General features: G+C 51.3%; 1 protein-coding gene and 1 pseudogene across 5 annotated transcripts in view; one reads left to right on the forward strand and one right to left on the reverse strand.

The window, feature by feature from the left end:
* GLI2 (GLI family zinc finger 2) overlaps nucleotides 1-16,839 on the reverse strand; it is a 253,944-nt gene that overhangs the window by 143,171 nt on the left and 93,934 nt on the right. The gene's annotated exons all lie outside the window — the stretch shown is intronic.
* Nucleotides 4,579-5,445, forward strand: LOC309809298 (ferritin heavy chain-like; annotated as a pseudogene). Its single transcript has one exon. The product of its transcript is annotated as a ferritin heavy chain-like (transcript).

Raw genomic sequence — 16,839 nt, forward strand, 5'->3', positions numbered from 1 at the left:
GTGTGAAGCACAAGACGATTTCTTGCAGTATTGTTCGAAAACAGCAGAAGACTGGAAATCTAAATATCCATCAGAGTGGGACCTGTTAAATAAATTATAGTCTGTCCATATAATGGAATACCAAGCAGCCATAAAAACAAATGAAGAAGCACTTCAGGCCTGATATGGGCCAATTTCCAAGATACATTGTCAAGCCAAAATAGCTAGATGCTGACAATTGCATTAAAAAACATATATGTATGTCTGTGTGTAAATTTATAGATCGGCACATGTATATAAATATTCCCAAATATATGTATTAGGTACATGTGTACATCGAGAATATCTCGCAAAGGACGTGTGAGAAACTGGTGGCATCGGTGGCCTCCAGGGAGCAGAAGCAGTTGGCTGGTGGGGAGACAGGGTGGAGAGGAACATTTTTTTTTTTTTACCATAAACCCTTCTGTAACAATTGAATTTGGAATCGTGAAAGATACACTATTTCTGATAATGAGATAATTAAAAACTTAACAAAAAGCCAAAGACCTCCGACTGTCCCCGATAAAAGGTGAACTGGAGCTAGGGGAAGGGGCTGCATTCATCCTTCCCAGACCCCGGCAAGAACACAAACACACACGCACTCACACTCCAACACACACACGCTCACACTCACACTCCCTCTCAACTGGCTTCATCACGGACGCCATCCCTGCTGAGGACCTGGAGACCCCAGCTGGCCCGTGTCTGCACTCTTGCTGCTGGGACTCTGGGGACAGCCCTGTCCCCACCACATTCTGGTGAGCCTGAAAGGCAAGTCCAGCTCTCCTCTGCCTTTCCAGCCCCTGGCATGCCAAAAGTCATGCAGTTTTCAACAGTGCCACGCCGAGAACGGCACCTAACACGCAGGGGCTCAGTAAATATTCTATGAATGAATGAAGACAAGGAAGAAATTCAGGAAGTCAAAATCAATAATAATCCCCCCGAATCCCACTGAAGTCACCTTAAGCCTGTGAATTCAGTGTCAGGGGAATCACGGTCACCAAAATATTTTTTTCTCGAGAAGGATGCGCTCACCGAACGGTCAGGTGACCTGCAAAGATGACTCAGCAGGGAAGGGGCAAGAGGACCCAGCACGAGATTGCAAGGAGGCGGAACGGGTTCCCCACCCCCGCCGTCCTGACCCCAAACACTGGGCCCTGGTGTGGCATGTAGGAGCCTTGGTCCCTGTCCAAGAAGGCTTAGTCAGTCCTGGACTTAGCCAGTGGATTTGGGAATAAGGCAGACGCCAAGGATTTCCTCTCCTGAAAACCGATCGCTTAATGGGTCTTTTGCCTGGAGTGGACAATAATGACAGCCCTTTCCCAAAACGTGGGTTTCTTTCCCCATCAACCTCATTCCCTACATTTCATTTTGCATATGAAAAAAAAATCAGCATAGAGACTTGACAAGGTAAGCTCTCCAGCTCAATAAATATAATGAATATCTATTTAGATGCACATTTGAGCCGGAAGACAAGGAGGGGGTGTGCAGAAAACCTAGAGGGAATCTGGAGACCAAAGCGGGAACAGGTGAGCTGGTGCTGGGGGTTCCCAGGGCATCTCTGCAACCCACTGGTCCCTCGCAGGGAGAGGACGGGAGACCCCTGTGCAGTCAAGTCACTGGCAGGGCTACAGCGTTGGGGGGGGTGGACACCCTTCAATGCCCACCAGCACAGGGACACCCCAAGACTGCCTGGGTGCCTGCACTTCTGCCTGGGAAATGGTCAGCAGATTTTAAAAGTCTCCTCTGAGTGTCAGTAACAACCTGCCTCCCTTCTTACTGGGCGATAGCTCCAACTGAAGTCCCCATGCTCCAGAAACCCCCAAGCTCTGAAAAGAATACAAAGTTGATCCCACTCCTGTGCCACCCCTGAGGAACATGGCAGAGTTAGACAGAAAACCACTCTGGAGGGAGAAAGCCTCACTCAGGCCACAGAGGTTTCCGACAGATAAAATCTCTATTCACAATCTACCAAGCCTGGAATCTCACCATTAGAGAGTCATTCCTTTGGCTTGGAGTACAATCCAAAATTACAAACCACACCTACACACCCACAAGCAGGAGTCAACGGATACCACATGGAACATACTAAGAAGGAACGAATAGAGAGAATAGTGGGAAAGGCATAATGGGAAGACATGATGGATGAAACAATTTCCAAAACTGAAGAAAAATTAAGTATCTGAAAAGAATAAAATTGCAATATATCAGAACTCTTGCGATGGAGTTGAAGCAGCACTTAGATACATGCTGATGTCAGGGAGAGCAGAAAAATAGGAAGAATGAAAGTCAGTCATCTAGAGGCCCAACTCCAGGAATCAGGAAAATAACACTGATGCAAACCTAAAGAAGGAACAGGATACAGGACAGGAGAAGAAATCAATGAAACAGAAAACAAAGAAACAAGAGGGAATCGAGCAACTGGAAAAGGTTAATAAAGCCAACACACCTCTGTTCATCAAAACACAGAGAAGCAGCAATCAACATCGTTAGGAATAAAAAGAGGGACATAACTAGAGACACTGTCAATGAATTTGGTAACAGGAGAAACTGACACATTCCTAAAGAGAGAGGGATTGATTGATTTTATGGAAGACAAACAAAAAGAAATTAAAAATGGGAATTACCTCTCACCATTAAACAAACTGAATCAGCAGTTTAAAAAAAAAAAACTCTTAATAGACCAACAAAACCAGGCAGTTTTGCAGTTTGGGTTTTTCCAAACCTCACAGGAATGAACAATCCTTAACATAATGCAAATATTTGAGGACAATCCTTAGCGATATTTGACATACACTAATGTGAATATATGCAAATATATACAAATACTTTAACATATATAAATAATTCAGGAAAATTCTTAACATATACAAATATCTGAATATTTGAGAGAATAATATTCCTTAGCATGTTATAAGGCTAATCTGGTGAATACTTCAACTAAATAAGAACAGAAAAAAAGTAAATTCATAGGCTGATCTCATTGATGAACACGGATTCAAACGTCTTAATGAAAATATTACCAGTTAAATCCAACAAAGTAAACTCAAGTGGGTTCATCCCTAGAATTAATGCTAGTACAATAATAGAAATGTGTCAGTATAAAAGTCAATCCAATAAGAGAATAAAGAAGACATTTTATCATTGTCTCATTATTTGTAGAAAAGCATTGATAGAATTCAACCTCCCTTCACAATTGTGGAGCCTTAACAAAATAGGAAATTTTAAACCTAATATAGGAAATCTACCAAAAACCATTAAACATTATTCTTATGGTAATACTTCAGAATCATTCTCTTTCAAGTCGGGAACAAGATAAAAATGCCCACTCACCAAATTTCTGTTCAACAGTGAAGATTCTAGACCTTGGGGTCCAAGACAATAACCACTCACCACTTGAAATGTGGTTCGTCCAAGCTAAGATGTACTCTAAGTATAAAGCACACATTGGATTTTGAAGACTTGGATAAAAAAGAATATAAACTATCTCAATCATTTTTTATATTGATTACATGTCAACATGCTAATATTTAGGTATATTGGGTTAAATAAAATATATTATCAAAATTAATTTCACCTATTTCTTTTTACTTTTTAAAATGTGGATACCAGAAACTTTTAAATCAAACAAATGGCTCACATTATATTTCTATTGGACAGTGATATTCTAGACAGCATAGTAAGATGTAAAAAAGAAATAAAAGATGTAAAAATTGGAAAGGTAGGAAAAGACTTCCATAATCTGTGAATAACAAGACTAAATAAAATACCTATAAAATCTATATGGATACATTTAATAAGATGTCAGCAAGATTGCTGGAAACAGGATTAATATACAAAATGCAACTACATTCCTAGACGCCAGCAATAAACAATTAGAAACTGTCATTTTCAAGTATACGTTTACCATTCACAAAAGCAACGAAACTGGTACTCGGGGAAAACTTAACAAAAAATATGTAAGAGCTTTATGACACAACTAAAACTCAAAAGACTTTCTTATAAAAGAAACAGTAACGATTATGATCCTAGGTGGGGAAAATTCAATATGACAAAGATGGCCGTCTTCCCCAAGTTAATCAAATCAGTTCAATTCAATACCAATCAAAACATTTCAACCCCAATCAAAATCCCAATGGAGATTTTTCAGGAAATCTAAAAAAAAGTTTATCCTAAAATTCTCATGGTAGAACAAAGGCCAAGGAAGAGCCAAGGCAATTTGAAAGAGGAACAAGTGAGGGGATTCATCCCATGAGATATTACACTTCACATAAAGCTACAGTGACTAAGACGGTATAGGATGGCTAATGGAGAAGTGGATGGGCCAGAAACAGACACACGTGTATACAAGGGCAACACACGGGATAGCTTTTGCATTTACAAATTAGGAAATGCAGTAACTGGAACAGTTGCTTATCCATCCACACAGACAAAGAAATACTGGAACAGTTGCTTATCCATCCACATAGACAAAGAAAACAAAATTTGATACTTTATGTCACGTCAAAGACAAAACTATTCCAGCTAGTTTTTAAAACTACATGTAGACAGTCCTCGCGGAGAGTCGCCGCGGTTTCTTGCTTCAACAGTGCTTGGACGGAACCCGGCGCTCGTTCCCCGCTCCGTCCGGCCGCCGGCCGCTCAGAGCCTGCCCTCGCCACCACCTCACAGCGCCCTCCGACCGCCCCAAGGTCCCCGCCGTCGTTACAGCGCCGCGCAGCCACCGCCACCATTTCACCTCAGCCGCCCGCCATGACGACCGCGTCCCCCTCGCAGGTGCGCCAGAGCTACCCCCAGGACTCGGAGGCTGCCATCAGCCTCCAGATCAACCTGGAGCTCTACGCCTCCTGCATCCACCTGTCCATGTCGTACTATTTTGACCGCGATGATGTGGCTTTGAAGAACTTCGCCAAATACTTTCTTCACCAATCTTGTGAGGAGAGGGAACATGCTGAGCAACGGGGTGGCCGAATCGTCCTCCAGGAAACCAGACCGTGATGACTGGGAGAATGGGCTGAATGCAATGGAATGTGCGCTACACTTGGAAAAAATGTGAATCCGTCACTACTGGAACTGCACCAACTGGCCACTGAGAAAAATGACCCCCATTTGTGTGACTTCATTGAGACTCATTATCTGAATGAGCAGGTGAAATCCATTAAAGAATTGGGTGACCACGTAACCAACTTGCGCACGATGGGGGCCCCCGAATCTGGCATGGCCCTGTATCTCTTTGACAAGCACACCCTGGGAAATAGTGATAACGAGAGCTAAGCCTTAGGCTGGCTTCCCGTAGCCACAGGGGTGACTTCCCTGTCACCAAGGCCGTGCATGCATGTTTGGGTTACCTTTACCTTTTCTGTAAGTTGTACCAAAATATCTACAAGTCTTTTCCTTAGTACCATTCCTTCAAATAAAGTAATTTGGTACCCCCCCCCAAAAAAAACTACATGTAAATGTACAATTTCATAATTTTTAGAAAAAATATTAGAGAACATCTTTATGACCTCAAGGTAGGAAAAGACCTCTTAAGATACGAACGTATGCCACAGGAAAAGAATGATACACTCAGCTATGTTAAAACGTAAAACTTTGAAAGAGAAAGACAAATACCGTATGCTAACACATATATATGGAATTTTAAAAAATAATGTCCTGAAGAACCTAGGGGTAAAACGGGAATAAAGACACAGACCTACTTGAGAATGGACTTGAGGATATGGGGAGGGGGAAGGGTAAGCTGTGACAAAGCGAAAGAGAGGCATGGACATATATACACTACCAAACATAAGGTAGATAGATAGTGGGAAGCAGCCGCAGAGCACAGGGAGATCAGCTCGGTGCTTTGTGACCGCCTGGAGGGGTGGGATGGGGAGGGTGGGAGGGAGGCAGATGCATGAGGGAAGGGACGTGGGAACAGATGTATATGTATGACTGATTCACTTTGTTATAAAGCAGAAACTAATAAAAAAACAAAACAAAAACGTAAAACTTTGTCCCGATAAACCATACCATAAGCAAACATAATGGCCAATCAAAGACTGGAAGAAATTATTTATAACACATCTAAACAACAAGTGATTAGTATCTCTTAAAAAAAAAATAAGAAGAAAGCAGACATCCAATAGAAAGCTAGGCAAAGAAGACGGATGAATGGGCCAACCTGGGGGGAAGAAAACACAATGTCCACTACGTGAATGAGGGGGTGCAAATTACAATGAGATCAGTCACAAGTATTAAATTGAAAACCTGGCCCACAGGGTCACTGAAACGCCCACGTGAGGGCTGCACGGCAAGGTCCTTCCTTACACGCGATCTGCCAGTCCAGGAAACCAGGACCATGACAGGACACTGCAAAAGATCCCCCACAGAAAACTGGTGGCCCGTACACCTGTAGCGATGACCACGTGGCAAGGGACAGAGCTGCCAGAAACCACACGCCACGGAGGCCAGAAAATGGTCTGTGAGCAAAGGGGTCTATAGTGACCCGGACCCCATCTCACGGCTCCGGATTATTTCTATTAACTACATTTTCTTATTTTCTGTGTTCCTGATGCTCTAGCATCTGGGGCCTCACTGACTGGGGAGAGATTGCCCCTTCCAGGGCTGGTCAATTCTTAAAGACTGCAAATGTGGCAGGGGAGTGTGCCTTTCATATGCAAGCCAGCCAGTCCAGAGCCCATACCCCAGACCACCCCTTGGATCTGGCTCTTATATCCCAGGAGGCAATACTTCTCTGCCCTAATCACCCCAGAGCCCAGACAGCTGAGATCGCCCTACATACCAGAGCCCACTGGAAAGGTTCAAACTAGCCCATCCTAAGCCCGCTGATCCTGCCTCACCCAACTCCTGCCCGCAAACACCACCGTAGAGGCTCCTGCCCAAACTCCCCACCCCCTCTGCCCCCTGACTGACGCTGGGCCTTGGCGCTCCCCCACATGGCCCTGTGGGGTGTGGTGGGCCCCATCCTCTTCTGGTTTGTGACTAACACTACCTTTTAGTGACAACTGTTTCCTATCTGGTGGCCTCACCATACCTGAATAATATTTACTAAAATCTACATTTTAGAACATGATTGTACATTCTGCAGAGGACCCCGGAGTGTGATGGTCTGAGGGGGGCGCACCCCCAGAGCTGTGCACTGGCATTCACAGTCATGTTGAATCCGACCGAGAAGTAGGCCAACACACTGTTGACCTCAGCCGGGCCAGACAAGCCAACGACAGACCCCTTACGTGCTACGTGCTAGTTTTAAGGACTAAGACTGCTTTGGAAGGCCTGAGAATTGGTTTCCAACTGAATTCTAAATCTTGGTTTGTGGATTCTATTGAAAGTGCATCTGAAATTCAAATGCTGAGTGTCCCTAAATGGCCTGCATATTTCCTACCCACCAGTGAGGAGGAAGGGAGAGCTGAAAGAAACTGCTGGCCCAGGGGCCTTGGCAGTCCTCAGCTCCCCACTGGCAACCAGCAGCCTGGAGGGAGGTGACCTCCACGGCACAAAGTGGCTGCCGGACGCCTGCACACCTCTGTCCACAGGGAGCAAAGGGCTCCGAGGGGAGCAGCACACGGGAGGGGACCTACTCATCCAGCCAATCTCATGACAGCCCTGACCTTCTGGGTCCTGCAGAGTGGGAAATGGGTCACACAGAGCCCAGGGAAGAGCAGACAGGGCTGCAAACCCAGGTTCCCGGTCCCAAGCGTCTCTGTGACCTGCCACCTGAACACACAGTGTCCTGTCACCATGCCTTAGGGGGGAGGGTATCTCTTCCAGCTGTCCCCATCTTTCCGGACGACAGGACACAGAGCTTCAGGACTCTCTAATCGGCTGCTGCCCCATGGAGGGCCCCTCTCCCCAGGCCAGCCGCCACCTGACTCAGCCCAGGTGTCCTCCCTCCCAAGGCTCAGGCAGTGAAGTGACCTGTCCAGGTCACACAGCCGGGGGGGCGGGGCGGGTGCAGAGCTGCCCTTCTGAACAGCAAGTCGTTTACTTTCCAGCTGCCCAAACACACTGCACAGAGTCACAGCCAGGCGCACCCCGGAGGCAGGGGCGGTGCCGGAGAGGTGGACACGCGGTGCAGACACAAAGGCCATCCCCAAACAGCCACGATTCCGGGGGACGGCCGCTGTCTGACCTCGAGTGCCCTGGAGGGGAAGGCGAGGGAGGTCTGCGCTCCCAGCTACCTGGAGCTGGCTCCCCTAGCGTGCAGGCTGGGTCAGCCCCGTGGAGGAGGAGAGGCCTGGAGCCCCGGACCGGGCAGGCACGAACGGGGGCCCCATCCACGGTGATTCCCTCATCACCAGGCAAACGCCACAGGATGGCCTGGGTTTTCACTGTTGGTTGGGAGAACCAGCCAACGAGAAGTCACTGCGGTGCCTGTAGGGGCTGTGATCCTCCCCCAGGTACCGCGGTGGACTCGGCCCAACAGGGGCCCAACCCACCAGTCCCTTCACTGCCTCACACTTCGGGCAGCAATATTCCAATCTCCCCGATGCTGGCAGCATTTAGAGGATCCTTACTACAGGCTGGCACTTTATAAGCATGGCCTCAAGGACCTCCAATATCAGCCCTGGGAGGCAAGAATCACAACGCACCCCATTTACAGATGAAGACACCGAGGCCTGGGGAGGCTCAGGACTTCATAAGTGTCCAAGCGGGATTCAAATCTGAGTTCCCAGCCACCAGCGCGTGCACCACCTCCCTTCCCATCCCTCTCTCTGCCACTATCACATGGGACAACGACACAAATCCTCAGGGGCTGTGACAATCAGAGACAATATACATAAAGTTCTTTCCATGGGTTCAGGAACACTGAAGATGCTCTCCGAATGGAAACTATTATTTTGCTCAATACCAGCCCCAACCAAAATAAACGCACAGACTAAAAATACTCCGAGCCAAGCCTTTCCAACCTGAGTGTGAGCCCGTTGGCCGTGACGCACGCAGTCTGTCTCTCGGGAAGATCCAGGGGCTGCCCTGGCCGAGGCTGCCATCCTGGCAGGCACCCGTCCCCAACACGGTGAGGTCACTGCACCGTGGTCTTCCTTGGAGGAGCGCCAGCCGACTGCCCAAGCAGGACAGTTACCAGGGGCCTGGACTGAATGCCCTCAAGGAACTTCAAGTGTGCTCGAGAGGCCCGGCAGAGGGAAGGCCAGGCATAAGGACGGGGCCCACCGCCACTCAGGACGGACCTCCGCGTGCAGAGAGAGGCAGATGTGGGGAGAGAAGGGTCAGGGACAGGGACTTCCCTGGCAGTCGAGTGGTTAAGACTCGGCACTCCCAGTGCAGGCAGCCCGGGTTCCATCCCTGGTCAGGGAACTAGATCCCACCTGCGCGCCGCATCTAAGCTCCCGCACAGCCAAATAAATAAGTAAATAAATGAAAAACGTTTTTAAATGGGCCAGAGACAAACAGAGTGAGAGAGGAAGTGAGACTGGTAGAAAGAAAAGGAATAACAGAGAAACAAAGAGACTGCCCAGGAGAAAAGACAGGCAGAGAGCGAGGCAGTGAAAGCGGGGGATGGAGAGGGCTACAGGGACAGGAAGTGAATGACAGAAACAGCATGATAGCAGGACAGGCACAGATAGACAAGCAGACCTAGCGGCAGGCACTGCAACGCATGCAGAGAAGGACAGTGGGGACGGGACATAGGCGGTGGGGACAGCTACCTGAGACGCAGAGAGAGTGTGATGGGGACACACAGGCAGGAGGACACAGCCCCACAGGCTGGCCTGGCCGGGAGGGTCCTGGAGAGGGAACTCGTCCCCCACCTTCGTGTTCCCTCCGCAGTACACGGCCCTGGCCTGGCCCACAAGAGCCCCAGGAGACGAGCCCGCTGTCCCCCGGCTGCCCTGAGCGCGGCCAGTCTTGCCGGGTTGAAGTGGGCCCCCGGGTCCACGCTGGGCTGCACACGTGTCGCCAGCACCATGTGGCCCTCCCCCATGGATGGGGTGCAGCCTGGCAGGTGCCTGTAGTCTGCATGTGTCTTTGCAGCCCAAACTCATGCGCGCGCACGCGCGCGCACACACACACACACAGGCTGAGCAACCTGCCACCTGGGGGAGCCCAGCCACCACTCTGTGCATCCAACACCCCAGGGCTGGGGACCTTCCAGGGCCTCGGGCATGGCGCGGGGCAGAGGCCAGGGTGGGACCCTCCAAGGGCAGAGGGAGCTAAGCCATTAAGTCAGACAGGCAACATAGGAGGGACACCGGGTCCCTGAGGGTGGCACTGCACGGCCCACGTGGCTGCACCTAGAAGCCAGCCCGACACTTGTCCTCCTGGATGGCAGGTACTCAGACTGAAGATGGAGATGGCTTGTGACCTGCCCAGGGTCTGGTGGCTGATCGGAAAGGTCACCGCCACAACCTGGACTCCCCCCAGGCGGCAGCAAACGCTGACCTCCAAACCTGCCACAATTTTCGCCCAAAGCACTTCTCCTCGAAAGCTACCTCTTGTAAGCACGTGTGCACAAGGGCACACACACAGGCACACCTCGCCCTTCCCCGACACACGTGCCTCCCACCCGCCACACCCTTTTCTTCCGAGTGCCCGGCACAGGGCTGGCTCAAAGGGCCCCGCGCTTGCCTCTGGGCACCCCAAAGCCCCCGGGAAGGAGGCCCCCCAGGAAAGGGTCCTGGCCAGCATGCAGGCTCTCCAGCCCACACGGCCCCCTCCTGCAGCCAGCCTGGAGGGGGCAGGCTGTCCTCCACCCCAGGCCCTCATCCCTACCCCCAGCCACAAGGAACCCAGGGAAGCGATGGGACCCCGGGCATCACGCAAGTGTAGAGAATGAGGATGATATTGACAGACGCGGATAAGACCTCGTGGAAGACAGTTACCAAGCATCCTATGAGGTCAGCACTTTGTGATCCCCATTTACAGACGGGAAGCTGAGGCTGGGGGCTCGTTCTGCTTGCGGAACAAAGCCAGGAGGTGGATGGGCTGAGGCTCAACCCAAGTCTGTCCAACTCCCGGGCCTGAGGGCTTAATCACTGAAGCATCATTGAGTCATTTGGCCTCATAAAAACACAGACCACGGGACTTCCCTGCTGGTCCAGTGGTTAAGACTCCGCGCTTCCAAAGCAGGGGGCGCAAGTTCGATCCCTGGTCAGGGAACTAAGATCCCACATGCCTCGCGGCCAAAAAAAAAAAAAAAAAAGACACAAACCGCGGTCAGAAATACACTCAGAGACTCCCGCAACGTGCCCACATAGAAAGAGCGAGTTTACTGAACTACCGTCCTGCTGTCCGCATCCACACGCGTGTGAGACCGTGTGAGTGTGTGTGTGTGTGTGTGTGTGTGTGTGTGCTGCCTGCCTCTCCCAAGCCCAGCCGGCCTCAGCCTGGAGGGGCGAGGTGACCTCTCGGGGAGGGTGTGACCGTGGACAGTGATCTGGAGCAGCTGGAAGTCGTGGCCGCAGCAGAGCATCCATTTTAGCAACAAGAGAAGTGGGTGACGTGGCCAATGACAGCGTCTGCCCAAATACACGCTTCCTCTCGTTTTACTCTTCTGTTCAGAAGAGGGCTTTAAACCTCCGCTCCGAGCACATTCACCAAGTGCTTACTGAGAGGCTTAGGCTGTAATTAATAGGAATGGAACTTTCTTTTCTTTCCCAAGGCGTGCAAGCGGAGGAGAAACAGGGCAGGACAGACTCCTCTGGGCTGCAGGCTGGGTGAAGGTTTAATAGCTTCCCAGACCTGTGCGGGCAGCAAGGGCAAACGGGAGAGGAAAAGTATAAAACCGTTAATTGCTGCTTCCCGAAATAACCTCAGCCCGCCTGTAATAAGCTTCTTCTGGATTTTCATTCTTTTCACAGAGAAGAAAAAAAGAAAAATCAGATTTAAATTTCTCAAACCAACATATTTTCCACCAGCCTCGCCCTTAGCGTCGTCTGTCTGGGGTTGAGAGCTCCAATGTCATGGAAGTCTCAAGGCAAGGGGTTTCAGACAGGGGCTGTTCCCTTCTGGAACAGTGGCCTCGAGTCCCCGAGAACACCTCCTCGGGAAAGCCGGGGCAGGGTCCCAGCCGGCTGTCCTTGTCTGTAAAACAAGGCCGGTCGGTGGATCGGGGCCCCATGGTTGCCCCAGCTTTAAAAGTCCCTGAGAGTTGCATGGGGAACAGGCTTGTGGTTGCCAAGGCGGGGGGGGGGGGGCGTGGGGGAGGGATGGACTGGGAGTTTAGGATTAGCAGAGGCAAACTATTATGTATAGAGAATAGATACACAGCAAGGTCCTACTGCAGAGCACAGGGAACTATAGTCAATATCCTATGATAAACCATCATGGAAAAGAACATGAAAAAGAATGTACGGATAGGTATAAATGAGTCACTTTTCTGTACAGCAGAAATTAACACAACATTGTAAATCAACTAGACGTCAGTAAAATACATTTTTTTTAAGTCCATGGGTCTTTGGACCTGGCTCCCCACTCATTGTTTTTCTTGATTATTATTTAATTTTGAAAATTGTGCTAAAATACACATAGCACAAAGTGTCTCCTTTTAACTGTGTTTAAGGGTAGACAGTTCAGTGGCATTAAGTACATTGACGTTGTGCCACCATCACCACCATCCATCTCTAGAACTCTTCACACAGTCCCGTGCTGCAACTCTATCCCCATGAAACAGTAACTCATCGGTGCCCCCTCCCCCAGCCCCTGGCACCCACCCTTCTACTTTCTGCCTCTGTGAATGTGACTCCTCTGGGGACCTCGTCTAAGTGGAATCACAAGGTATTTGTCCTCTTGTGACTGGGTGATTTCACTCACCATAATGTCCTCAAGGCTCATCCAGACAGTAGACTGTGTCAGGACTTCCTCCCTTTTCAAGGCTGAGTAATACTCTATTGTATGTTACAGACCACACTCTGTCGATCTATTCATCTGTCTACGGACACCTGGGTTGCTTCCACCTTTTGGCTATTGTGGTTAATGCTGCTATGGACATGGGTATCCAGAGCTTACATTTCTTTTGGGTACATACCCAGGAGTGGCAGTGCCAAATCATATAATTCTAGGTTTAATCTTTGGAGGAGCTGTCGGACTGTTTTCCACAGTGTCTGCACCATTTTCCATTCCTGCCCGCGATGCACTAAGGTTCCAATTTCTCCGTGTCCTCACCAACACTTGTAATATTTTCTGGGTTTTGAGAGTGGCCACCTCAGAGAGTGTGATCTTCCTGATTCTCCATCACTCTCTCCAAGCAGAAGCCCTGGCTCAGGCAGGCTGAGTTCGCCACTGAGCAAGAAGCATCAGCAGAAACTTGCACGTGGGCCATCCCACCAGCCTGAAAGAGGATGGCCATGGGGCATGATAACAGGGCCAGAGGTGTGCATTTCTGGGCTGGCTCTGGACGAGTCCCTGAAGCACTCATCTGATCACTGATTCACCTGACAAACATTTATGGGCATGCACCGTGCTAGGCACTGTTCTGGAGACAGGGGACACAGTGGTCCCTCATGGACTCAGGATGAGAAAGCGAGACGGTGGGACCCCACTGGTCCTGGAAACTGAGGTGTGGGCAGACCCAGCTCCAAGGAGGTCACGGGGAAGGATGTGCCAGCGTCTGAGGGAGGGGGACGGGGAGGGGGTGTGGTGCTGATCTGAAATGGGCTCCAAAGGTTATCACTGGGGCCTTACATAACCACAGAGAGAATCAACTGCCTGATTCTCAAATCATTCCCTGGGGTGACCTGGAGAGGCCACGGGCTCTGAAATCCTAAGGGCTTGGGTCCAGATCCGCCTCTCCTACCTGCGTGATCCGGAGCACCTGCTCTCTCTGGGTCTCGGGTGCCTAATGTGTAAACAGGAATAGAGGGATTCCCATCTTTTGCAGGGGCTGGAGGCTAGAGTCTGGACACAGGACAAAAATCTCCACCGGCCCAAATCACCCTCAAGAAGACCCCACGCGGGTGGACTTGTCCCCTCACCAGTCCGGTTCAGGGGGCTCCTCGGTATGGAGACACGCTGCCCCCAGGCAAGCAGCCCCCGAGGGAGCTGACTGAGTTCAGAGGCCCGCGCAAGAAAACTCCACGTGCAGACAACAGAGGTACGAGGTGGCCCAGGAGCTCCTGAATCGGGAGGCGGGAGTGGACGTGACCTGACGGAGACCACGCCCCCTGCATCCCCAGCGGTGTGTCTGCATCCCCAGCCAGCTCGGCCACGGGCTCCCACCCAACCCGCCCGCCGGGCTGGCCGTCAGCGTCACAGCTGTCTCTGGACAGAGGCTGGCCGCGGCCCAAGGCCCTGCTCTGTCATAACAAAGGCAGCTGCCTCTTGTCGTGCCCAGCCACAAGGGCCCGTGGGCTTCTCAGCCCCCGCATCCTGCTGTCGCCAGGACACTGCTGGGCCACAGCCGGAGTGCAAAGCTCTGAGTTGCCCAGGCTCGTGTGGGGGACAGCTGTGAACCAGAGCAGACAAGGGAAGGGGGCATCCCTGTGGTCCTCCGCCCGGTTATCCAGACATCTCCCGGCCAGAACACACCCCTGCAGGAGGGGACACAACAGGGCTCTGGGGGCAAAGGGACTCACCGGGAAGGGGGCAAGTGGGGGAGGGCTGCAATCAGGGAGGGCTTCCAGGAGGCGGCAGGCAAAAGATGGGATGGGTGCCTTAGGGCGCCACTGCAGGTGAGTGGCTGCAGAGGTGGACAGGGCCAGGTCAGGGGCTCTATCCCGTGGGCCTACGCTTCTAACCTGAGGGATGAGCAGCCTCCTTCAAAAGCAGTAAATTCTCTCCGACGCTCAGCAGGGTCTTTAATTCTCCCCCAATCCTCACGTCACGCTATGGGGCCAGAGGCCTGCGGGCTCCAACGTGAGAAACGCCGTGGGGACGTCCCTCTCGGTGGTGTTGCTGACAAGGGGGATTCGAGTCCTGACGACTCCCTGTGGTTTGGACATCATGACGTGGGGACGTCTTAGCTCACAGCCAAGCCCCCCAGGTGGGCTCAGACCCTCAAAGAGCACCTAGAACACCCCCTCAGGGCTAGCTGCAGAGGGGATGGTGTAGACCGAGGGGCAGGAAAGGGTTTCCAGCCAGAGAGAGTGAGGGGCACAGGCTGGAGTGTTTGGAGGGTCCCTGCGCAGCCACGGTTCCGCCACCTCTGAGGACCAGCGCTCATGGGCATAAGAGCCAGGCCTGAGGACCATCAGCCTCCTGGGGGAGAGGGGCAGTGCCTGGTGTGAGACAGGGGCTGCACATCCTTGCGGGGAGGGCACCCCGGGGGCACCACCATACAACCAGCTCTGCTGAGAACCATCAAGACAGACACTTACCCACCACCCCCACCGCCTGCCTCCGGTTCCAGGAAAAGATGAATTCTTGTTTGTTCCTTGCTCCTCCCATCGCTCCAACTGGACAGCCTGGCAGCGAACTGGGGGTAGGTGAGTTATTCAGATGCCTTATCTCCTCCCACCAGCTGTGTGATGTGGGGTAGGTGACTTCACCTCTCTGAACCTAAGCTCCACAGCTTTTTGGCTACAGCTATGGCCTCCCACTGTTATTAAAAACAAACGTTATCCCAGTATAAAACACCCAAGATATGAACATTTAGATTTCTATAACCAATAAATCAGAAAAGCCTATTTTTTCCTTATTATATAAGGTTAATTCACCACGGAATTCTGTTAATTAACAAACTGCCTTTGTGCAAAGAAAATATGGATATTTTGCTCTGTGGGTGGTTTCAGCGGAAAGGAGCAAATTACCCGATGACACGGACAACGAAGGGCCACCACACGTGTACATCCTTCCGTGGGCACAGAAGGTGGGTCTCACAAGGTGGGCGCAGAGAGGAAAGCCCCTCACTTCTCCTGCGGCCTCAGCACTGTCCCTCCACCCTCGTAGGGCCACCACCAACTCCATCAGCCCCCAGCCAGGAGGAGTGTCCGGGTGACCCCCCAGCATGCCCTGCGCCCCGCCCCGAGGACCATCTCTCCTCTCCTGAGCCTGCGGTGGCGGAATGGGGGGAGGGTTTGTGCTAAAAGACTCAGGGGAGCCTTCTGAACCCTGCCTTCCAGTGCCATGTGTTTCACAGACGACCCCCGGCCACCCACCTCCCCAGGCCCCGCAGGAAAACTGCTCCACGCGGGCAGATCAGAAGAGATGTGAAATCACACACACGTCCTCTCCCACAGGCCAGCTCAAGACGAACTCGTCCTTGGTGTTAAAGAAAACTTCAGCATCTATTGGGCAAGAAGCATCCCTCTCTGCCTCTTCCATGCTCACCCAGCACCTGGAACCTGCACCCAGAAACGGAGGCTAATTTAACAATGGGGGGGGGTCCTCTGCCTCCAGCCCTCACTTAGCTCTGGTCCCTACCCCCAACCCGGCATGGCCAAATTTATAGATTTGGGATTGCTGTAAATTATCGTGTAATTATACTGCGCCAGGGCCAGCTCCCCATGGCAGAAATTAAAAAGCAATTCAGGTAAATGATCTTTAGCTACAGTGGCGCGTCCCTGCAGAACTCATTAAGTCCAGGGACAAAACGGCAGACCAAAGACGGGGTGCAGCCCCGCTGCAAACACAGGCAGCCAGCAGGGGCGGAAGCGGGCGCCCCAGGAGGGATGCCTGCCCATCCTTCACCTGGCGCTCACTGCAAACGCTGGGCACACCTGCCAGGTGTCTCCCCCAACACCCTTTTGGGCTGTCTCTCGGGAACCACTCTGCGGAGAGGCCCACTGGGCAAGGGGGGATATCTGGGGGGCCCTGCAGAAGAGCCAGGGTAAGGGGCGGCAGATGGATTTGGTGTCTATTGAAAATAAAATCCGACGGGAAATTCGTCCTTTGGGTTGCATTCTACATTTCCTCTGAAGCTTTGAG

This window comes from Mesoplodon mirus (assembly GCF_964341445.2).
Source record: "Mesoplodon mirus genome assembly, chromosome: 8".
Classification (NCBI taxonomy): Eukaryota; Metazoa; Chordata; class Mammalia; order Artiodactyla; family Ziphiidae; genus Mesoplodon; species Mesoplodon mirus.